The sequence below is a fragment of the Mercenaria mercenaria genome, chromosome 17 (assembly GCF_021730395.1).
Source record: "Mercenaria mercenaria strain notata chromosome 17, MADL_Memer_1, whole genome shotgun sequence".
In the NCBI taxonomy this organism is placed as follows: Eukaryota; Metazoa; Mollusca; class Bivalvia; order Venerida; family Veneridae; genus Mercenaria; species Mercenaria mercenaria.
The window spans coordinates 380,538-406,724 of NC_069377.1; the positions used below are offsets into that span (position 1 = coordinate 380,538).

Sequence of the window (26,187 nt, forward strand, 5' to 3'; positions counted from 1 at the left end):
CTTACATTATTAAATAGTGCACTTGTTTCATTGCATCCACTTACTGAACTTTGTCAAAATTTGAAACCATAGCTTTCTTCAAAAATATATAATAACTAATGTCTACGAAATGTGTAAGCTGTATTGTTTCACATGTAAGAGAACTACCAAGAATGTATGTGTCATATATATTAGTACAAATAAATGTGCTTTTTCAATTAATACAACGATGCAATTGGAATAAATCATCTACAGTGTGGAAAAAAAACATTGTTATTCTTTTTCATTCAGCGGTGCGCCTTTTAACAATAACGATGTCGGCATTGTATGAAAACCTTGAGGTTGAGATACCTACATGTATCTGTTCTATCAAGTATGTGTGATTTATTGTCTTATATTAATTATTCCTTTCATGTTCCAGATTTACAAACATGTTTTGACAACATAATTATAAATCGATTTAATGATGAGCCCCTGCAAACAACTTTTAATAGTAAATTAAAAAAGATCATTAATTCAATTGTATTTCGGCCTGCATTCGATCAATGAACAAACAAAGATGGATTTACGAGCTGTTACAAGACTTGAAACATATTGTCTTGGCCTAATATATGTCACTGTCAATTTTGAAACTAAATTCTTGTATATCTCATATTTTTCATGTAAATTATGTATAATTACCATCATGGAAATACAAAAGAATACAGTTATTTTGTGGTGCCTCTTTAAACCGATAGTACATACAAACCCCAACTCTTAATCACTGTTATGCACTGCACGGATAAACGTTTTCCCCGCCAAATGAATCCTTTACACACGTTATGGTGATAAATTGCGCGACACGTTCAATTAATTTATGATAGTGTAAAAATATATATTAAGTAAAACATAAACTTTTGCACGAATACCCTCGATGCATTTGCAAGAAGGCAAAAACAAAAAAAGAAACAACAAAAAACACACACGCACACACAGAGAAGAAAACACTTATAAGGGCAAAAGGAAACAGTACCGAAGACATAGTGTAATGGGCTTTAAGAAGTGCCTATCATGGAATCAAACAACCTTGCACGTAAACGAACAAAATGATAAACATGATTGTAGTTCACCTAACTAACACTGAGGGATTTTTTGTTTACGTGATAACCGATTATTTAATGTTATTACAACACACAGACAGATTGCTAAGAGTTTCAAGGATGCAATTTAGCTCAGCATTAACAATTTCTCATATATCAAGGAACGAGATATAAACATGATTTATTAGAATACTTCTTGGTTAAATATTGAGAAATAAAGATGAAATAGTATCTAAAGACATGAAAGAAACCTTTTTCAATTGTAACCTTGACACTTCTGAGTTATTTCAAGTATTGTTTGATAAAAATAATAGATATAATAAATATTTTGCATCTTAAAAACGGAAATCTACATATAAATAAAATTTAAATAACGGAAGTACATTTTTTAATTTTTGAAACTAGAGATTATTTTGATAACCTTTTCAGGGGAAATGAGGCGCATGTAAGTAAATATGAAATAATATTATTACATAGTAACTATGATTACTATTACGCTCTATTTAAATGGCTAAGAGGCAAATATCATACATTTGTTATTTGGAATTATATTTTAATGTCCAATCAGTACGATTTTCCCTTGGTAAAATGTATCATTTATGTACTTTTCGTTAGAAACAATAACCAGAGAGCTCAAAAATCAAGCTACTGTGCATTTTAATTTTATTTTTTTCTTGTGTTCATTTGGTCTGTTACGTCTTTTGATACCATTTAATGCTGTGAAAGAATGTTTATTTAAAAATGAGAAAGTTATGAACGTCTCTATATTTTATCAAAAAATGGCAGACATTTTGTTTCCGTGGCAACGTAAACAAAATGGTGAATACAATTTATAGTTTAATATTAATAGACTAAACTTTTTCCTTTAATAGGCAAAATTTAATTCTTTATTCTTTAGACCAAAAATACAAGAACTGACAAGCTTTAAATTCTAAACGTTAAAGTTATAGAAGATAGTCAGTTTTAAAGGCTATTTGCTAAATAAATTATTAAGCAGTGTGTAGATGACGCCAATAGAATTTAAAAAAACAGAATCTTTTGGACGCACCTCTTAATCATATCATCACGTATTTACTAGAAACTAACAACAGAGCGAACGTTGACATTTTGGTACAGAAGATCAATACACGAATTTGATCTTTTACTCTAACAGATTACTTGCAACAGAAATGTCAAAGACTCATACGGACACTGTTTATTTTACGATAAAAATCAAATTAATTATTTGACCGAGAAAGTTTATAAAAAGGCTTTTTCCTCGGAATTTGATAAATCTCGGGAAAATAAAATTGCGTAATTTGCAAAACTACTTTAAACATAAGTAACATATCATTTTGTATGTTTCATCTTCACATTCAGAGATCGCCCAATTGGTTATTATTCATATTACGTTTATTCATTTCCTCTATTTGTCATGTATATAAAATATGTCAATGTTGTTCGTTGGGGAATAATAAATGAAATAGAGACATTTGCGGTTATATTTAGTGCAGTAAATAAAAAAGTCTGCAATTGATACTAAAAGTGTATCACATGTTTGACGCCGTGTGAGTGACCGACAGTAATGTCATATTGTTGTTACTACACTACAGAAATAACTTTTTACGCTGATAAGCTTTCAAGTATGGATTTTGGCAGGACTGACCTTGCATTCAATAGGTAAAGAACACAAGAAACAATATTTAAGAAGAAAGAGCAGACATATAACAACCTTTCTTTTCTACATTGAATATATTGCATTCTCAGATCAACGAATTTCATTATTTAACACAGTGAAACTCTGCTCGAATTAACTATGTATTCTTAAAATAAAGTAGGATTGACTTATCGAACGTATATTGTTGTAAAAGAAACACAAATGTAACACATTCTGACGTGCATTGGATGTCTGATTTTTTCAATTTCTGTAGGTTGCTGCGAAGAAATATAAAGTATCAGGAAATTGAGTGTGTTTTGAATAAGAAATTCATAAATACAGCCATTTGACTTGGCCTTTACAGACTAATAATTAGGACAACATGCATATGATCTCTCAAACGTTACTTTTGTATCTTGATTGATGATTTGCACGAAATCCATGAAGATTTACCTTACAGACAAATTGACTCCCTTTTAATCTGACAGTTTTTCTCCTGAACTGTTTGCTCTCTTTACCCTCTTCTGATTACATCATTATCAAATCACTTTGTTTAAATCTCCATATAGTTAGGAATGGAAGTTAAACCATTGACAACGATCCAACAGGAAAGGGCTGTTCGACTGAAATACCCGAAACTTTTAACTGATTGTAAATATAAGCAATATATGGATGCTTTAAATAGTGTACGTTGTGCTTCGAACGACGTGGACATTTTTACTTTATTCCCGAAGTAGTATAATTACACAGTAAAGCAGTTGATTAAAACTATATAACAAGTGCATTGTGTCCTACATAAATTTCTGTTGCAGATAAAGCAATACGCCTTTGAATTGATCTTATATCTTCAATTATTGGTAGAATATGGTGTGAGGAAGCCATCCAGCTGGCTGGTTCTACCCAGGTTCCCTATGCTATGGCATAAAATATTCCATATTCCTGTCATGGCTACGCCACTTTTGAAGTATTTTATTTACATACTACCCTATGGAAATCTTAATCACGGTCTTAAAAAATATCATTGAAATTTTTCCTATATCTTTCACATTCTAAAATAAAAAGAAAACTGAATTGAACAGTTTGAAATATTTCATACTTAAGGAGATAAAAATGTTCTAGATAAGCAATTTATGATTCGAATTTCGAAAGTTCCCATAATTTTAATATACTTCATATAATTGAAATGTCCTTGTCGATGGATAATCGATGCAACCAGTCTACTACAAAAGTTTGCATCTGCTGTTGACTTTCTTTGTTATGTATAATTATGTTTACTATGCTCAATGCTTCCAAATATTCTCTCTTTACGTTTTTATTTTCGGAGAAACATGTGATAAAATAATACAAAAGGATGCTTTAGACGATTTTACCAATAAGCACTTTAATCACAGTTTGTATTATTTATTCAGTCTAATCAAACTCTTCAAGTACGTATAAAATATTGACTCAGAACTATCACGCAAAATAACACCTGTCTTGAGTCGCTAAAGAAACTTCTCATTTTTATTCACATTTGTGACAGAGCATGAGATATTGGGTCCAAATGCAATTTTGGTCAAAAATGGGGTTTTGGGCTAATCTGACAGACTGACCCGTTCTAAGTAAAAATCTTCAATTTGACAACAAAAATCAGTTGTTGTCATGGAGATATTACCACTTTTCGGACACCATGTTTTTGTCTAACTGTATCAAAATTGAGGCAGTATATCTTAATAATGACACCATATTTAAATAATATCAAGATAAAAAACATGATAAAATAACAAAAGCAACATGCAATTAATGGAATGTATTTCTTTTTGTCTCTTTCTTTCATATAGTATAAAAATATTTATGTTCTAAAAATCGTTTCTATAGCAACACTGTTGTTTAACCTCTTTTTTAACAGTTTTTTGATGAATCTGGCAATAAATTACATAGAATGTGAAATAAATACACAATTAACTTTTTCTAGTTTGCTAACAGTTTACAGACAACTGTTTTATGACATTCTTTTGAACAAGATACAGAATTTATTTGATATCAAATTAGACAACATCCCAAAAACTAGGACATTAATCTTATTATTATAGATACTTTATCTATTAAACAGTAAGAAAGAATATCAGGCAAGAAAATATAATTATTAGACTGTTATTATCAACTGTGAGTTTGCTAAAATTTCAAAAGACTTAGATTACTGATCAGTGAATCATTACCATGGCAACGATGTGGTATTTTCTTACAAAAATACTAACATTACCATGGCAACAATGTGGTATTTTCTTACAAAAATACTAACATTTTTGGCAATTTCTTTGTAATAAATTGAATATTGGAAGTGTTTTTCCATATATTTACATCAAAAGCTGTCTGTTTTCTTATTTAAAAGTAAGAGAGTAGACATCATTCCGTGAAAATTAATGTAATATGGTTTGAGAAATATATAATTTTCAGATACACCTCTCTCAGTTACAACCATTGCCATTTTAAGGCAGGCTTGTGTAATAACATAGTGCTTTGTTGATGCAATTATTACATATGAAAATATATTCACTAACATAATACAGCTTAACATATATAACATATAAACAAGAAAGATGTTGTTTACATATGATGATATCAAAAATAATTTAAAAGTTAAATTAATGTTACCATGGCAACAATACACTATTTTCTTAAAATAGTAGGGGTTTTTTTTGTAAATTTTCCAGAAAGAATCAGAACATTCATTTAGCATCTGTTCAGTATACATTTGTTTTACACCACAAATGGTCAATTATGATCATTTATAAAAAACAAACATCATTTTATGAAATATAACTTGTCTTTCAGAACTACATATTTTCCTGATATGCCTACCTGCATTACAGCTCTGCCATTTTATGACAGATTTGTGTTATGACATGTTTTGTTGATGGTTACACATAAAAGATATTTTCTTGCAGAACATAGTCTGATTAGCAGAATAGAAAGAAGACACATGCTGTCTACATAATCAAACAAATCTAAATTTAAGTCGAATTTGTGTTACCATGGCTACTCACAATGTTTTGCAAAAAAATAGCTATTTCTGCAAAGGTCATGTCATGTAAAAATATCTTTTAACACAATTATAACCATGGATTAACATGATTAATTCTTGAAATAAAATATACTATATTCAGCCAGTAACAAATATTTTCTGCTATATTGGTAGTTTTCTGCCATTTCAGGAAAAATCCTTCCTACACTCACACTGGCAAGGCAGTTTTTATTGTAAAAATGTTTCCTCCAAAGGTTGTGCTTTAATGTCACACATGTTGTAGTTTTGAAACAACTAGGATTCATTCAACACACATGTCTTAGTATTTCATGCATGCAGTTTTGGAAAATTTATGTTAAATTCTGTATTGTTAGAACAATTAAGATAGTGCTTCTCAAACAACTTCACAGCTGTCATGACATCAAAACACTACTTTTACCCAATATTTCTCACAGTTGACTAAGTTTTACTTTTTCTTGAAACACATTTGTAATTTGAACTAGAATTTTTAACTTTTTCAGGTCATGAGGGCAGGAAACATGACATTATTTGTGCAATATGGAGTTATTTGCTCATATCAGTATTTGTGACATGCACTCTATTCCACAGGCATGATTTCAGCTGGATGATCAGTAGAACATATTAATTCCTTTTGTTTCATTCCCATTTACATATTCATAGTTCTTTCATCTCTGCAAAACAAAAATTCATCAACATTAGAACTTCATTTTAATAAGATTAGTATAAGGTTACAGAATATAAGACTGTAGCTTTTCAAGAATACATAAACTAGCTAAGATTCCTACAGACTAGACATACAATTCATGCAATCAAACTTAATGTAAACACAAATACTGTAAAAATAATTTTGAAAATATGAAAAAATACATACATGATATATTCAATTATTGTATGTCATTACTTATTCACTTCTTAATATATTACACATATTTGTTGAATGGGTCTATAATCAAAATCATTTCTCTTAAAATGTTATGAATGAAATAGATCATTTATGTTTATGCTACTTTAATGTCTTTATCTTTCTTAGAATAGCAGTATAGTAAGTGTAAAAATGTATGAAGAAATTTACAAACCCCCATAAAATCCAGCTTGTTGTGTATAGACCTTCCTGGAACATCATTTCACTGTTTAAGGTCATTGCATCAAGCCAAACAATCCTCAGTGGTTGATCTGTAAAATGAAAAAAAATACTGAAAAAGGCTGAAATGTGAGATAAAAATGCCCTGGGCAGTTAGCTCAGTACTTATTTAGCACAAAGACTTCTATAAAAAGAGTAATAGGTTTGAATTCCTGGCAAGGCTTTCAAAACAGAATGTATCTAAAGTTTATTTATTTTACTAAGTGATTTTTAGTCACTTGCCAAGAACAGTACAAAATGGTGAGGAATCCAGAAATAATGGCCAAGTGAACAGTATGCAAATTTAACATGAAAAGCTTTGGAAAAAACTGTCTCTTTCCAAGTAAAAACAATATTTATGCCTTGTAGAAGTATTATGTATGGACTGATTTGACATTGCATGTAAGAAATTAGTGGTTGAAGCTGACAATAGATATGTTTCAACTATTCTTAATCAGTCACTTTCATGGCATGGATATATTTATAAAATGATCAGGGCTTTAACTTTAATATGTAACTAAACATTTTGACTGACTGTTGTAATTTTGTCTGGCACCAGAGTCACAAGGTCTTCTTGTAATTGTCTTGCATACAGATTCTACTGAGTAAGAGTCAAAACCGATTTAAAAAAAGTTGAATTCATGGCAGATTCAGTAAATAAAATATAGTCTACAATATATTGACACTTGTAAATAAAATGTGAACTGCACTAAATCTACCTCGAATCTGTCATTAGTGTCAAATCCGGGCTATTTTTGGAAAATATATCGGACAAAACTGTCGATATGAACTCAAATAATATTTTTAACACTACATATCGCATGAATACTTACTTACCTTGAGATTCGCTAACTGTCATTCTTTATACAATCGAAATAAATCATCAAATAATTGTTTTTGGTAGTTTCATTTTCTCCGCGACCTTCCATGTTTACAAATGGCGTGTCGATTCAAAGGGCGATAAATTATCAATCATTTAAAAATTTTAAAGAAACGGAATTGCAAAACATGGAAATGTTTATAAATGTCACTTCATTTTTTTCTTGTGGCAAGGTAGAGTATTATTGAAAACAAGAAATGCATTAATTGCCGCGAACACGTGGTAACGTCCACCATTTTTTTTGTGACGTAACTTTAATCGATGTTTTCTCAAATGACGTAACGCCGAATTTGGACCCAAAATGTCATGGTGCGTCACATTTAGCGGCAGCTCATAGTTTGACTTCTGCATTGTTTTAAAGCAGCGATCCATCCGATGACAAGATACAAGTATCTGATGGGAATATGTTGTTGTATTTATATAAAACGTATAATATTAACTAAAACCATATTTGAACTATTTGTTAGTCACTGTATATCTTGTATTATCACTATAGCATAAAAGACCGATAAATCACAATACATTTCATTTAGATTTTGGTTCTTTTTCATGTTCTTCACAGTTGCGTTGTTATTACAGAAAAAAAAACATTGAAATTTATTTACATATAAGCTGAACATATCAGTTCAATTAATAATATCTAGGTATTATTTCAATTATCGCATTCAAATGTCAAATTAAAATGTTACAGTTATAAACGCTAGAAGATAGGCTTTTAAAAATTTCTCTTTCAAAATAATTTTTATGACTATTTTTTGAAACTAATAAAATCTGTAATAAGATTTTTTGGAAGCATATAATGCAACCAAGCAGAAAAATAGCAGACTAGGTTTGATTGAGTCTGTTCATTAGAGGTAATGAAATGTGCAAAACATCTCACGCCTCCTAGCACCATATCTCAGAGGACCAGAAAATATAACAACACTAAACCATTAAGAAATATTTTCAATCAGCATCATCGAACGAAAATAATTTTTGTCATACACTTGCATTGAGTGAGTGAGTGAGTTGTGTTTTACGGCGAATCGACACAAAATGGTCATATATCGCCGAGCACTTGCATTGATGCTGTCAAAAGGAATATAACATAAATTTGTACTTGTACCAACCATTTTAGGATTGTAAGCCTTTGGACAAATTCATAGTAGTTTATCATACTCATGCTATCTAAATTGAATTTAAACTTTTGAAAATATATCTGGATGAAAGTTCAACAGGTATTGCCTATTCAACGAACTCAGAAACACCCGAACGAACAGTGCTCTGCACGATAATAGTTTTATATACAATATATACACACGCGCAACTAAACACATAAACACAAACTGATGCAATAATAAATACATAAAAATAACAAATAGACAAAAACACGATTGGCACGGCCTGGAAAACACTACTTAATAATGTAAACTAGTTTCCAGGCATGAAACACCACTCTTTAATTGCTACCATGTTCCTGTTTAACAAAGCAATGTTAACAAGATTACTCCCCGCTATATGAATCCCTTACAACCGTAGTAGCAATTACAAGCACAAATTGTAAAACATAAATATGTTCATCTAAAGGTATAACAATTAGAACCAATAGAACCGTACATGTTTGAAATCAGTGACATTGTGGAAGCCGCAGCGCCAAAAGGCATACCATTTAGAGTACGCCATAGTACATTAAAAAGTTATTCGTAGTGAAAAAAAGTGTTAAAGGGCTGAGCACTAAACATGTAATGTGTCTGAGACTAAATACGACCATTGCCTCCTTCGGTTTTGATATTACTAAGCTGAGTACATTTCATTTCAATCTGTCTTCTTTTAAAGCTGAGTTTTCCTCAGTTAACATATGAATTGGAGTTGCAATCGTACTGCCCTCCGTATGAAAGCTCACTTGTGATTTTGTTATTATACAATTATTACCCTGTGAGATAGATATCAAACTTTGTAATAAATTGATCTTTTTGTGATTATACAACTTGTACTTGAATCAGACATTTTTCTCATTAAATATCAATTTGGTCTGAATAGCTCAACGTTTTCAAGAACATAGACTACAAACAGGAACAATTAAAATCACAATACGGGAATAGTGGTTAATCAAAACTACACAAAATCCTAGTAGTTTTTCTAGCAGTACCATTCCTCGAGCGTACTCAAATGCATGCCCATTTATCCTCATATATAAGCGCTTTCACGAAATTTTCGTTCTAATATCCCGGATCATAACTATGGAAGGCCTGAATTACCTAAATATTGATACAGATATTTATTCAAATGATCTGCACAAAACACAAACTAGAATTTCCAAGAAACGAGCCTTATAAAGCTGTTTATGAATTTTTGAACCCGTATCATTGTCGCTCTCAAACATGATTCAGAAACTCGAAACATAATGTATATGTTTAGTAAAATTTCATGATGTGACATTGGAAAAAGTCATTATCACCTGATGTGAGTTGAATTGTTATTTAAAACAGTTATATCAGATAACTATTCAGTCAAAACCAAAAATTTTACCCACATTAGAAAATTCCTTGTCGCCTGTATTCTTGTTCATCTATTACAAGCACATGATGAATAAATTACATTGAAAAGAGTGTCTTACATTAGCAATGGTATATGATTTACCTTCAGTCGATCTATTTTTCTACTTTCTATGTGCAGTAGGATGTAAAATATAAGCATTATGCTCATTTCTACTATACCGCCAAGTATACTGAACCAAATAATAACTCTGTTAAAAGCAGAAGAGTACATCTGTGCACCAAACCTACATGCAGTATTTTGAAAGAAGGTTCAATGTAATTGCGGAAGGACATTTCAAATGGTATAAGCACAGAATGCATTCATCACGGTCATACATATTACTGTCACCAAAAACAGACTCACCTACCGTAACATGAACTAATGTATTTACAAACTGTTTTTAAACAGGCAAAGATGTGACAAAAGTGATACAAACTGTCGTCAAATGATTGTTCTTTATTAAAATAACTCCCTAGTTACTTTCTGACGAGTAAATATTTCTGATATAATTGTTTCCAGTTCATCTATATTTTGTCGCGATTTAAAATTTCTCCTCCATAACGGGGGCTTCTTCAAATATTTGTGATCACAATGGTGTTTTCCCTCTATGTCTGTATCATATACCTTGAATGCATCAGTATGAAGGGTTGTTTTCAGTACACACCATCAAGGTATCGAAGGGTTATCAAATATTCAAATGATTTTATCTCTTCCGTAACTTATCCCTTCCATAACATAACATCTTAGCGGTTTTCAACTGCCTACTGAAATGCGTAAAACTCAAAAAAGTTTTTCACATGTGCCACTCGAAGGAGGCAGGGGCTAATCTGCACAGACGTTTAAGTGTAATTTGAAAATTATTGACGGAATAGTATTTCAAGTAAATGAAGTAAGTTTATAAATATATATAAAAGAATAATTCTAATACATGATGTGCATGTGATTAGGTTTTACGGTGTTAGTATGTGTTTTCTCTGCCTTTCCAATTTGAATTGAACGTGAAACAATGCATAACATACAGTGCTGCAATAAATATGCCTCTTCAAACATGTCCGTTACAGAAGAGATAACGTGTTCGTAAATTCCAGTGCGACATTCAAATTTCATACATGAAAGTTTGGCGAAAGAGCATGACAAAGCTGACTCAGATTCAAGAAATATATATTTTTCTGACTACTTTCTCCGTAGAAAAGTGATACAGAACTTGATTTTTCCCCACAATACTGTTACGGAGGTGAGATAGTTTGTCTGACTGAATTGATGTTGTCCTTGTTTAGTTACTGCGCCCGATAGGACTTCTTCCGGTCCCAGTAATGTCCTTGTCATGATGTAATACTTAAAACTTTATATATATATTTTGTTTTCAAAACTTGTGCTTTTGACGACCACTTGTTTTATTCTGTTACGAAGAAGATATTATGTTACGGAGGTTACATAGAAATTTTGTTATTTTATGTAGTTGAAATAAGATATTCTTAGACTTATTTGTAATTAGGTTTCTCTGAAATTCCTTTTTATTTGAAAAATTTGACTATTTTTATTCCATGTGCAGAGAAGATATAGAGGCACACATAACTTAAAATGATTTGAACAGACTCAATCAAACCGAGTCTGCTATTTTTCTGCTTGACTGCATTCTTTGCTTTCAAAGGATCTTTACAGATTTTATTATCCAATAGAAACTGTCGAATGTTGAACGTCCGAAACATTGATGTGACAAACTAAATGACAGAAAATGTCAGTAAGGAAACGTTTATTAACACTATAAAGTGAGTTGGAATTGTTCAGAGAATGGAAGAAAAACGCACTGATATCAGAAAAGTTTCGAAGAAATTCGACTGTTGCTGACAAATCACAGAAATCTGTGTGCGAGAAGGGACAGCTGGATCACTGCGTTGTATGATGACATTGCTCGAGATAATGTTCTGATTAATTTCCTTACTGAATCAGGGAAAAATAGTAACAAATGCAAACTCCCGTTCGTCAAAGATCTAAAAAAGATAACGGAAATCAGACACGTACATAGTAATTGATTATTAAGAAAAGACAGGAAAATCAAGAAATGTGCGAGGTGTTCGAGGTTCTTTGGCGGTGATCGTAGAAGGATAGAAACCCTGCATAAGGAGAGGGCTTTATCGTTTGAACTGTTTCTAAAGAACCCTGACATTTTATATTATGCTCAGTAATCTGTTACACACAACAGTTTTAATATAGGCCTGACTATGTGTGTAACACAGTTTCCGTAACGTATTATCACTTTCGTTACAAGCTGTATGCACAGATTTTGTATAAATGCCATATTTGGTAAGTTAGTTTAGTTTCTGTTTAGTCTTATGGAGGTAACTGTTGGAAATGTACTGTTTCAAGGGAAGCTTCTTAAACGAAATGTGCTGTTTTTGAATTTATGTTAGGTGACAGGTTTCTAATACTTTACCTCTGCCCGGAAGTACTGTAATATGTCGACTACTTGTTTTGTTGTTTTAATCAACGGTGTAAGACATTTGATAAAGTTTCAAATAGAATAGAGAAAAGTGGAAACTTCACAGGTCGCTTAACACGACAAAAACGAAAATGTTGCAGGCTCGGTTTGGTTGAGCCTGTTCATGGACGGTACCAATAACATGACATAAAAGTCGTGCTGAACGATCTGAGAAGATTGAAATATAACAGCCCTGTTTCCAAGTCAGATGAAAAAAAAAATCTTTAGGTTTATGTTTTCATTTCGTTGTAAATTTTATCACTTCCGTAACGACGTTGTATGTATTTAGAATCGCCATTCCAGCATTGTGCTATACATAACATATCGCAACTTTTTGTGTGGTGTTAAGGACATTTTAAATTGACAGAGGGCTATCCTTTTCTTCTATACAACGTTCAATTTTATAAATATAACAAATATAAAATTTCAAATTTTTGTTTTAAGAATACAGCTTAAAATTGTTAGTCATATATCTTTTCTCTCTCTCTCGGTGTTGACGGTAGATAATGTCATATTGATTGGATTGTGTATCGGATGTGTTTTTCAAACATGTTGCATTAGAGAGTTTCTTTTCATTAAGTAACTGTGGTAATGTTTAATTTCTTTATGTCTAAAAATATAGATGTTCACTAAAATCTACCCTCCGTAACAAGAGTAAATGGACATATGTATCAACATTCGATATTGTTTAAACGCTATCAATGTTGTGGTAGAAATTTTTCAGAACCAACCAGGAGATATTGGACTTTTAAATAATTCAAGTTAAGAACTGTTATTTAACTTTCACATTTTGAAGATTTTTCTAATTATAAGTGGGTCAAAATTTTGGTTTTGGCTGTATTATATAAGTTGCTATTTCCGCTGGGTTAAAATATATTTTGTGTGGTATATTTAAATTTGGAAAAGAAAATTTGCAATACAATTTACCTCACCATACTACAGCATGCGTTTAATTAAACTTCAATTTCACAGCTTCCTTTATTCTGTATTCATGTTCTGTTGAAACTCGGAATCTCGAACTCGTTTAACTCAAAATTACGTCTATCTCGAAGATTTTTCAAGTCCCGGAAACACATGCATGCAATATTATTTTAAGTCGAATTCCGGTTAACTCAAAGTAAAATTGCTCGATCCCTCGGAGTTCGAGACACCGAGTTTCAACTGTATTTTGATGTTTACTAATACTATAGGGAGGAAATCGTCGTCGAAAGGTGTACAAAACTATCTGACTGAGGTCTAAAGAAATATGGAATACATTTTTGTTTCATCTTATCATAACAAAAGAAATTTCTAATGATAAAAGAATACGCTATGTGAAAGACATTATAATATGCCAGTTATTTATCTCACAGGTGTTTATTTTAGAATTGTCTAGGTGAATAATAAAAGTCATCTAAATACGCATTGCAATAGCAAATCAGTTCATTTTCATTATCTTATTGAATCAAACTGTTTAACCGCCGCATGCTTTTATAGTGTTTCAAGCTTCAGTTTATTAAACAGGGAAAAGTAAGAAAAACGCATATGCCTGCATTTGAATTATCAATCAGTAAGCATAAATTTGTTTCTCCAATTAAAAATCGTTATAAAATTACGTTGCAGTTTGGAATAATTTGTCTACTGAGTGGTAATTAGCTCTTATTCTTTCGTCTGCAGCAAACATTTTGGCAATAAAGATGTTAGCAATGCATGGAAAACCTGTCTTTAAATACCTAAGGGCAATCTGTTAAATCCAGTATCTGTGATTAATAGAGGTTTAATCATCATAGATTCATGTTCCAGATTTACAACTGCAAAGAAAATGTTTTGACAAAATGGTTATATCATCAAAGTTTACACTAAAGGTTTATGCAAAAAAGAATTGTTTCGGCTCTGCGTGGTTTACATTGTTCTCAGCACATCTAGCAGAAACGACATAGTTATTTGAGTTGTCCTATAAACTAAGTAGGTGTTTGTGTGATATGAGCAAATGTAACTGAAATAAGAAGTCTGAACTTTTCTATCAAAAAAGAAGAAAACTTATTGTTGATTCTATACTTATAATTATGGAAGAACATACAAGCATACTTTGCTCAATATTTTTCTGTCTTGATTTTGAAATCTAATATAATCTGACTATCCTCTATAAAATTTTATAGGTAGTGTGTCTTTGAACGCCTTCAAACTTCTATTCTTTACAAACATATGTCCAAAGGAATGTGCATTACAAAACAAACACCTATATTTGCAAGTCACTATAATGAATTCAAGTATGAAAAACTAAATAAATATCGTAAATTGATTTTTCGTGAAAGCTGAAACTGCCACTGCTTTCGAAGTTGTAGTATTCCTACATGTGTCTTTTCAAAATGACTGTTAAATGTGAAGTAAACAGAAAAATCTTATACCTACATTGCTATTAACATTTATACTGTGAATGCTCAAATATTCATTTCAGCGGAACATAAGCATTGGTGTATTTTCTATTTAAAATTCTGACGTATAAAACTCTGCATTTTGAAGTAAATTGTGATAGGTATAGCTATCAAAACCCTTAAATTGTCGCCTGTCTTAAGTTCAGTTCTCCTTGGCGCTTCAAGACGTTGAATGTCTTTTAAATACATCATTATATAATGACCGCTATTTGAATTTGAAGAGTGTTTGTGATGTACGTTATTACTTGGCCACAAGGTATTCAAGGATAATGACCTGAATTTATCCTACCTTCATGCAAAATAAAGGCAAACATCAAGGGGTCAGATAAATTTTGCTTTATCTGGTCAGTGATTTGATAAAGCTTGGCGGACTACTTTTTGGATTTTCTCTTAAAACGGCGCCATCTTGTTTTTGAGAATAACTGCATAAAGAAATATTTATGCAATTATTTTTATAAATGCGCTTTTATTAGGTATGTGAGACCACGGTACAAATGTATAGTGTATGCATACCGTATTTGCAATTACTACAAAAAGTTTTTATAAAGGAAACGCTTGGAGAAACGGAAAGTGAATCATGTATAGCGTTTGTTCAGGATTTTAGCTTTCTGCGCTTCAATCTAGGAATATATTGCATCAGGAAGGGAGTGTTATTAAATAAAATAAACGAGGAGACGGGTTGCCTATTTGTTCTGTCAAGCGTTATGGCGTGTGTATAAGTCACGTCTATCGTTTGCTTGGTGAGGATAGGTAATTCGGCATGCAACTGAACTTCGGACAAAATTCCACTTGGTAGCAAATTAAAATTATCCATTCATTATTCATTAATGTTCAGCAGAACAGAGAGATCGGGCACAAAGCTAAACAAGGTTAGCCTTTGTTTTTCAGCTCTTATTTTATAAATGTTTTTGATTTAAAGGACCTATTTGTATAATTGTTCGGCGTATTAGTTTTAGATTTCTATGCAAGGCAGACTCAGATCAAGTTGGGTGTAAATTTTGAATTTAATTAAATGATTTTAGATCAGAAGGTAGGATAAATAGAACATTAGGTTACTGTAGAGCCTCGACTTTTATATTTTCTCCGACTCACTTAATAAATTTAAATTTATAAGACAGTAACCTTATATTCTCTATTTAACTGTCATGAAGTTTTAACTGCTTTTGGTTTGTCTCTCAGCTTTTTTCTCTGCAACCACTGTTTATTAAATAGTGTTTCTTCATTCAGATAGTTCACTGCAGATTCTTCGATTTCACTGAACTTCTAGCTCTATATCAACCTCTTATCCGTGCTCTTGCTGAATGTACACATACATCCCTACCGTGTTTCTTTAAACGTGCGTTTTCCTACTGGATCTCTTGTCTTGAGAAATCCTGTGGGTAAACTACTAGAAATGCAATGAATTGGCAGAACTTTGTGATTGCCAAAATGTGTGAACATTTTTTCATGTCCAGATAGAAATACTGCAGCAAAGCAAATATTTTGGGAACTGATTTATAAGTCACCGACGTGAAATTATGCATACATTGTTATGTAATCATTTTTGTGTCTCTTCTGGAATTGCATTATTTACCTTGGCTGGGTTTCTAGCTTCTAAATGATTTTTCTATAGCTTACATAACAGGTTTTCTCATTACAGTTACAAAAATAATACATAATTATTTTACTTAGAAGTGACAGAATAGAGTATGTACACACAAATGAGTGGCCAATCAACGGCGACTAGATAGTGTTTCATGCACTTTGCATTTAATGCACTCTGTTAAAATAAATTTCAATTTGCATGGTGCATGTACACAAATTGTAACAAGCTACTGTTAATGACTACAAAATACAGAACTACTTTATTTCATTGCTTTTTAATTTCATTTAACTTCTTGCAAAATATTGATGCAAATACCATGATAATTTATCACTTTTTAACACTCACTCATTTTTAATTTCATTTTCATCATATACTTAGATCTAATTATTAAAATCATAAGAAAGATCTATGGTTAATAACTGAAATACCTTTACCTTATTTTATTTCAAATTACGGGAAAGAGTGATGCCTTAAATATTTGAAATGACTAAAATGCACTTTGAAACGGTTAATGGTCTTCTTCGCCAAATAATCAAAGTTATAATGTTGTCTTAAATAATTTTGTTTAAAAAGAAACAAACACTAAACGGACATTTTAGTACCTTCAAGTGCAAAAGATAACCGGCATTTAAGTACTTACTACTTAGTGCTAAGCAAAAACAACCGTATCGCTGGATATTTCCAGCTGAAATTGAAGATTTAGAAAAGGAAAGTTGCAGCAAGATGTTCAAGTTTTGACTTGATTTTAGTATACATGTATATCGTTTATCCGCTTTTGTCCTGTTGTATAAAGTACAAATCTTGTACAAACTATATTATACCCCTACTATTTGAAGTGCTCAATGTATATGAGGTATTGCGGAGTGAAATGAATTTTGTACGACAATAATATAAGATCAATATATAACTGTGTTAAAACTGATAGATACAAATTGTCGAGTCATCCAACTTGAAGGCTTTAGTTTAATTTTCATTATATTTACAGTATTGTATTCTATTATAAATAGTTCGTGATAAACAGAAAGCGTAAAAAAAGAAGAGAAATAAATGAAATGACAAAATCAACCAACACTTATTAAAAATGAAGAAAAATTACTCCAACATCTGTTCTTCTACTTCTGTATATTCCCTTCTATTTTCTCGAACAATGAATGTTGAGCGAATTACTGAACAGTAAGCAGAGAGTTCATTGAAACCTTTACTAAAACAAACACAACCAGAACCACACAGCGCGAGGCCCGCCACCCAGAAATAAACTGTAATAGAACATGTAGCAGCCGGAGCGCTTCACATATCCGTTTGACAAAATGTAATTTGATTGCAAGTAAAACAAAATAAAAATGGGGGCGGGAGAGGTGACACTACCAAAATACAAGACAAAGAAATAGAGGCAACTGTTTCATCAAAACCTTAGAGTAAAATAAACTATACTATACTATATTAGTGAAAGTGCCTTCAGTTTCAAAGAAAATTAAAAACCCTGACAAATTTAAAATTCAGACAGAGTAATGCAGTTTGTGTTAACTTCTAAAAAAGAAACAAATGAAAATGTTATGAATTATTGCCGACGATATGATTACTGCTGAAAACGCTGATCTAACACATATACCGTTAATTTTATCGGTGCAGTGTTTCCCCATACATGAAATGAGATTCACAGACGAATATTATGTACTAGCAGAACCATCTAGTAAATATAAAGCTTACCTGCTGACCAGATTTTTTTTTAAATTCTCAGCTTGCACAATTAGAAAGAATGAGTAAGAACAGAACATCTGAACAGCAAATGCATTATGTATTATCCATATTAGAGAACAAGTTAAGGGTGCAACTAGCCTCTGTTTAGCATTTAAATCAGTTAATAGAACATTGTTGCTGAAGGTAGCTGACCGATCTGTTTCAAGTAGCATTAAAATAAAATGTGTTGTATCAATTTAAACAACAGCACTTCGTTCAATGAAATTGAAAAACTAAGTTGATTCAAATCGATAAAAATAACAATAGTGTACAAATGTAAACGAGATGCGTCTTTGACTAAATATACAGAATAAAATTTTATAATTAAGATAGATAACCTCAATTACTTCTTGCTTAATTGATCCAGACTGATACAGTACTATGATACACGAACATATGATAAACGAATTAAATATATCTATCTTGAAACGACTTCGCCAAGTAATTTTGTAACAATTTTATTTTATATTATAATTATCATAGGCAATACTGCATTTTAAATTCTTCAAAGCTGCAATTAAATATTATAAACATATTATATTATTATTTATATTATTGCATTATTTACCAAATAAAACAAATTAGCAAGCATTGTATGGAAATGTTACAAAGGTCATCTTACAGTAATCCCAATAGATTAATCATGATCGTGATGTTTACTTCAACAAAATAGGTAAACACCATATCATTTTAATGAAATATATAACGATACATTATATTTTTATGTCTACATCTCTGTGTCTACAAATATCCCTACGTCAGGGTTATAACAGTGTAAGAAAAGATAAAACATTCCATTAATCATAAGCAAATTAAAACGAGTATTGGTGTAATGCAAACACATCGGCAGAGTTTCAGTTCCAAGATGGATAATATCTCTCAACTGACTTATCTGGGATACTGCTAGGGCCACTTGCCACATATCAAGAGATATTAGTTCAAATAACAGTACTAAAATGATTTTATTTTTGTCAAACACAAAATACTTACTTGTAAAATTGTTCAATCATTCTGAAACCGAATATTAAGTTTTGTTTGTTCAATATTTAAAAAAACAAACAAACAAAAAAAACAAACAAAAAAACCACACATAAGGTTTCACTGACTTTTAATTTGTAAAACTATAAGGCGATAAAATCTTTAAAACTTTCCATTAACCAGAATGTTTCCGAGAAAAAATAGCCACACATGATGACTCAGTCTTGTAAAATAGACAAAAAGTAACGAAAAATGTGGTGAAGAATTTAGAGAATTAATTAGAGGTAATTAAAGCCTGACAAAAATAGATAAGCCACTCACCAAATGCTCTATGTATAGTTATATCCGACAGAGGGAAATCAATTGTTTATGTTGATTTGTTTCCTATATGCTTACTGTTTATAGTAAGAAACACATCACAGAAAACAGAAATAAATACGGTTCGTTTTTTCAAGAACAAGCTTCAAGTGGCTTTTCCAGTATTATAGAAACATAAATGCAATCGAGAAACCTTTACGTAACAACGATGAGATGCCACACATTTCCCTCGAGGATTCAAGCGAAGCTGACTATGGTTTAAGATCTCTTGTTTCATCCGACAGCATTCCATTACATAAGAGGGACGAGCCAGAAAAAGAAATTCAACTCATGAGGAATGATAAATACACAAATGTTATATTGCAATTTCTCATACAACAACGGCGAAGTGACAAAGAATAAGCTTGTACGTATAGAATCATATAATTCTATATGTGATAGCCCCGTATTATCTGTGAAAGAAACTAATCACCTTTCAGTAACAGGAAACTCCACTGATAGATAGGTCTGGTATAAAAAACATAAGAGCGAATGACTCTGCTTTGGATTTTTACATAAATAAACACGTACGTTAAGCTGAATGTGTCTGAATGGATTCCCCTTTACACATGAAATAGTTATAAGAAATGCATAGTTATACGATTAGTAATGAGAATGTAAAGGAGTTATCTAAATATCGCTTTATACATCAAAAATGCATTTAAACCTGCACCTATAATGAGATATGTACTTAACTGAATTCATAATTTTAAATATTGTTTAAACTTGATTGTTCTATATCTTTTTCTTCACATACTTGCCTCTTTATATCTTGCTTTGTATCAGATTTACAATGTAACAATTGTACAAATCTCAAACTTGCTGATCTCAAAATTCCGGTTATCTCAAAGTGCCCTTCCACATGTGCACAAAATATCGTTTTCGAATTACGGGTATCTTAGTGAAACGCTCGGTCCCTTGGAATTAAAGATATTGAGATACAGTTGTATTTGTTATGAATATCTGTTTTTTGTCATTTGAAAACGTTCATGTTATTCTAACTTTTGCTGCTAATAAACATGTGATCCACAATAGACCATCATAAACAGTAATAACACATTGATACCATAATACAAACAGCTAAGGTTATATAAATCATCGAAAGTCATTCATATATTGCTTCTTTTCTGCAGAAAATACTTGAGCGTGACAAGTACATATTTGTCACTGATTACTTCTAGTGCTTTCAGTACATTAGACAAATACGATGTATCTTATGATAGTTCCTTTACTTAGCAGTATACATAAAAACGTAGTTGAAACAATCCATATTTGTTTTAGAAAATGTTAGCCTGTTAACGTTCTCTGCATCATATTTGACTTTAAAAAAAGAAATATCAGTTGGTGTAAGTTACTAGGGTTTATTATGCAGAATTAAAACATTAATAAGGCATCTTGTTACGAACATAATCATACATTTTATCACATATTGACATTATCTAATCTGATTTTCTGCTGGCATACAATGAAATCATTTTTCATATTCCCAAAAGATCTCATCCTCTGTTCTGTATCAGATATGCCAGATCGAGGCTAGATAAGTCTCTGCATATCAATTACTTTTAAAAACAGATTAGAACAGCACTGTGGCATTTCGGAATTAACTGGGTATGTCCTGAAATACATGGTCTTGTACATTGACAAATTGACCCGAAAAAAAAACGGCTTGTCCATTGGCGAAAGATTGCGAGTTTGATAGGTTGCGTTGTTATGATATTTATAACTGTTTGATCAAAAATGGCTCAAGTGATAAGCTGTAGAAGAGAATGTACACATATCAACTATAAAAATAAAAGCGGCAAATAGCTTACGTCATCATTCAAGACCACACATGTATCCATGGCAATATCTTGTTTGCTGCACTTCTAGATCTGTCAATATGTTCTCTAAATGAATTTTTAAAAAGTTTTAATAACTTGACATTTATAAAAATTAATGTGATGTTTAAAACATGACAGAGGCATGTTTATACAGGTCCTTTCCATTTCGTGGCTTTCATCTTAAAAGTGTTCATCAAGTAATACAGATCATTCGTCTGCGAACTGAACTAGTACAATATATATATTGAATATTCAATAATCAAATACATTAATTACGTCACATGTCTGCTTAATTCGAACGTTTCATTCTCCTTTTATACAAGCCATGACAGTCAATATTTAAAATGTTTCTTTTTTCCTATAATACAAGTCTTAATAGTCCATATTTAGCTACAAATTCCTTCCAGGCATACAAGTCCAATTATCATTCCTGAACTGAAGATCATCTTTATGTTACTTTTAAGATAATAACCATATCTAAAAGCTTATTAGTCAATGATTGTGACACGTATGAACTATATTAGGGCAAATAATAACTTTTTTCCTCATTTATGTCTCATTTACAAGCTGTAGAAACATTACCTGGGTACTTATATTAATGATTTCAATAATTACGCTCTCTAACCAGGTACACTTTGATTAATTCTATCGGCGCCCCGAATAAAAAACTAAAAAAAGAAAATACATGTTAATAGTATGATCATGCGACCAAGATGTTCCTACAGTACATATGCCTTTTTTATAAAACAAAATCCATACTTAGCGTGAGAAATATAAAAGTTTTATCAATAAATCAGTTTTATATTTCTAGTGTGTATCATATTAGCTAAATGGAATGCCATTATACTCTGTTCAATTTTGAATTTCATCTGAAAAATAGCTTCGTAATTAATTATTATTATTATTATTCAAGATTTATATAGCGCCCTTTTCATGATCAATTTCACGTTCAAAGGCGCTTTACATAATTCAAATGCAGCCAAACAGGGCGCATAATTCATCCTCTACTAGTACAGACACAGAGCGATCTGATCAGAGGGACAGAGTGAGACAAAGCCCCCACGACAGAGAGATCAGAAATCAGATACAGGCTTGTCCGGCTAACTTAGCCTAGCTCGTTGCGAATAGACAGCCTGGTTCTTCAACGTGCCCAGTGTATAGCACTGATACACGCAAGGATTACTTGGGTTCCTGACCAGTAAACCTCTAGTTGGGTGGGAAACACTGAAAAGCGTTTCTGAAAATTCCCGAGTAGCTGCCGGGGATCGAATCCCCCGACTTCAGGATTGGAAGGCCAGTGTGCAAACCACTGAGCTATCCGTCCACCTAATTAATAGAGAGTTTGAGATTTCAAACTTCGCCTTCCCTTCAACGTCTCTCATATATATTTTGGGTAAAACGTCACCGATATGCGTGTATTTTATTTATATCACACTTTGCTACTAAAGTTGTCCATGTAATATCACGTAAGCCTAAGACTTCTCTTTATTACTATGCGAAATAAAAAGCTTAGTTTCAGGATTTCTGCTTATTAAGTTATTTGATTATCCATATATATAATTAGACTAAATTTGATGCGGAACACTATCAATAGGTATAAGAATAATAAAGTTTTGTATGGCTAATGATTTTAACTAAATAGATTGAATTGAACTTGGAAGTATGAAGTTATCAACTGATTTTGAGAAACTTTGAGATTTTGTTCAAACTTTAACTTCCACGGCATATTTGTGTCCACAGGCGGTATCGACTATACCAGATGGGCCTTTTTGTCGTATGAAGTGAAGTTTTGAACGTCCGAAGATGTGATATCACGAAAGTCGAAACTTCATTCCTTTTACATCTACTCTGTCCACATACTCGGCATCAAAGACTGAAATCTGGATGGACCCACATGGCATGACAGTCATTTTACTTGAAAACTATATAATTACGCGCGAATATCATTTGGTGGAACATTTTATTTTCACATCCAAATAAAATCAATCTGTTTCTGTCGGACACTTAATACGACAATTGCGTTTTCATTATAAACATAAAATGGTACTAGTAAGGCGGAAATTCTTCTGAAGTATCAGACAATTTCAGATCTATGATATCATGAGGAGAGACGTTTCCTGTTAGCCATATGGGATAACTCCATTCTTTAAATGCACGGAACCAGAGCCTGGCAGAGGGACATTGTGGGTTAATTCCCCCTTTGATTCTTACATTTTACATAGAAAGTCGGTCTTGAAACTCGGTGTTACACCACACCCCCCTCCCCTTCCCCCGCCCTGAAATGGGGGACCCCCTCTTTAATGTTGGTGTCCCTGTAGCCAAAATTCCTGGATCCGCAGATGTTTTACTTATAAAATAGTATATTAAAATCATATTGTGCTGTCAGAGAGTTTGGCATTATACAGAGTCATACAGAGTGTCATTATCACGTTGATATGATCATTATAGGTTATTAACTTTATATGTATGTGGATATATGCACGAGTTCTGCAGCGGTTCTCCTAAAGTCGCGCAATATTGTCCGCGAAAGAATGAGTGCATATATCTACATACAAAATTGATAACCTTTTTTATTACATATCCACTATCAAATGATTAATTTATATCTAAATTATCGTTCTGTCACGAAAGACAGGAAAAAATACGGAAAAAAATCTCCGTAAACGCAATAAACAAATCAAACTGACGCGCATTAATATTTTCCGCGAAAATGACGTCAACTTGTTGTCGCAACGTGGGCGTGGATGCCATGGACGTCACGCGATTATTTCCATTACAAAGTTAAGAAAACATTCCACGTCATATATTAGTCCAACTCATGACGTAATTATAACTTTAATTTCATTTCAGTCTGATAAATTACTACGTGCCAATATCTAATAGGTCAGATTAATCAAAGTGTAAAAGTAAACAAAATGTTGCATAAATTACAAATTAAACAAACACACAATAGCAACAAAAATCTAAAGAAACGAGATCTGCAATGGACGGACCGTCAGGGGAGGTAACTAGACTCACGGATTGGGACTATTCCGAAATGAAAGCGTTCAACGTCATGATATGGAAAAATATTGCACGATCGCGGTCCACTGAAACCCAGTGGAAAATAATTTTAGGTATGTAATAATCATTTTTATTTCCTCTCATGTATGATTTACAATCGTGCATTGTATACTGACTATACTGACATAATTTTATATAAAACCTAAATGTTTGGAGCAACACTAACGAGTTTTTACATTGTTCACATTTTTTTTTCATTCTAATGTTTGAAATCTCAAGGAATTTTTATCGAACTTCAACTTCATACGTTAACTTCGCAAGAGACATTGAAGGGGAAGGCGAAAGTTGAAATCTCAAACTCTCTAATATCTCGCATCATACCTCACTACGTGCGTCTGTAGAAGTTACCAAAGCAATGGACAGAAATAGTCTGTTTTTGGTTATTTTCTTACATTATTCAACATGCAAAATTAAGACAAAACGTTATGTTTTGGTTAATGTGCATATTTATCAAAATTTGCTTATGTCTATAAAAATCAAATTACGATATTGCCTGAAACTGCTAGGGTAAATCAAAATTACGCGATAAAAAATATGTAAGTCTGTTCAAGACAGGAGTTTGGAATTCTATTTGCATATGTAATTACATAAAATGCATTACCATAGGAAACTTGAAGTAAATGCACCCATTAAGATAAAGGCCAATTGTAGAACTCTTGTTAGACAGAATCAGGTAAATTTAAGGTTTTAATATATGACGTTAGTTTTGTAGATGCTTATACCAAATACCATAATTTATTTAGCAGACAAGGATTGAAGGATTGTTAGTGTTTTTAAAAATAACCCAACTGATACATATTTCTTTAGAACAGACTTAATCCCCTTCATTAATATTTAGCTTATATTAATATGTACTTCTTGGATGTTTGAAGCAACCCGTCTGAAATATTTTTCCATTACAGCTTCTTTTTGTTGGGCCTACTATGTAAATGAGTGGCTCTGGGGCTGTATTTTTGGTGCTCTGTGCTTCCGAGAGATCTACCCTTACCTATTATCTTTAATACATTGAAAATATCTGATTCAGATTTGTGCTCTTTTTTCAGAACTGTTTAGTGGCATTAACGCAGATTTTCTTCTGTTCCTTGTTTATGTGCTCTGGGTTCAACCTTCTCAAGCTGAGATTTTTTTCAGTAGCCGGATGACATTTACAAATGAAAGATTAACTATAAACTATTTTTCTAATGGTTTACCAGCGGCCCATGCCGGTCAGTTCATTGAACGTTTTAAGCGGTCAGGGACGACGTCCTTTAGTGCTTGTCCATCCAGTCAGTAGCGGTTACTATCTACTGTACCATTTTCTAATACGTGTTATAAAGCTTTTTTGCTATGGGCATGAATAGCGTCATATAAAGTTTTCGTTTCATGGTTAGACAATATAGATTAAACCTTTTATCGCTTACTTCTGTCCTTCTTACTTATTGGAAGACCATTCGTAAAAAAAAAAAACACAATGTCACGCATTGCGTCACAAATTACGTCTCATCATTTGATGTATTTCGTGGGCGATTAGATACAACG

The 26,187-nt window shown here is 32.0% G+C and overlaps 1 long non-coding RNA gene across 1 annotated transcript; it reads right to left on the minus strand.

The window, feature by feature from the left end:
- Positions 1–4,468: 4,468 nt before the first annotated feature.
- On the minus strand, positions 4,469–8,002 carry LOC128550180 (uncharacterized). The gene is made up of 3 exons (XR_008368161.1): positions 7,677–8,002; positions 6,796–6,892; positions 4,469–6,390 (listed from the first exon to the last, which is right to left on the minus strand). It is a non-coding gene; the product is annotated as an uncharacterized LOC128550180 (long non-coding RNA).
- Between the last annotated feature and the right edge of the window lie 18,185 nt (positions 8,003–26,187).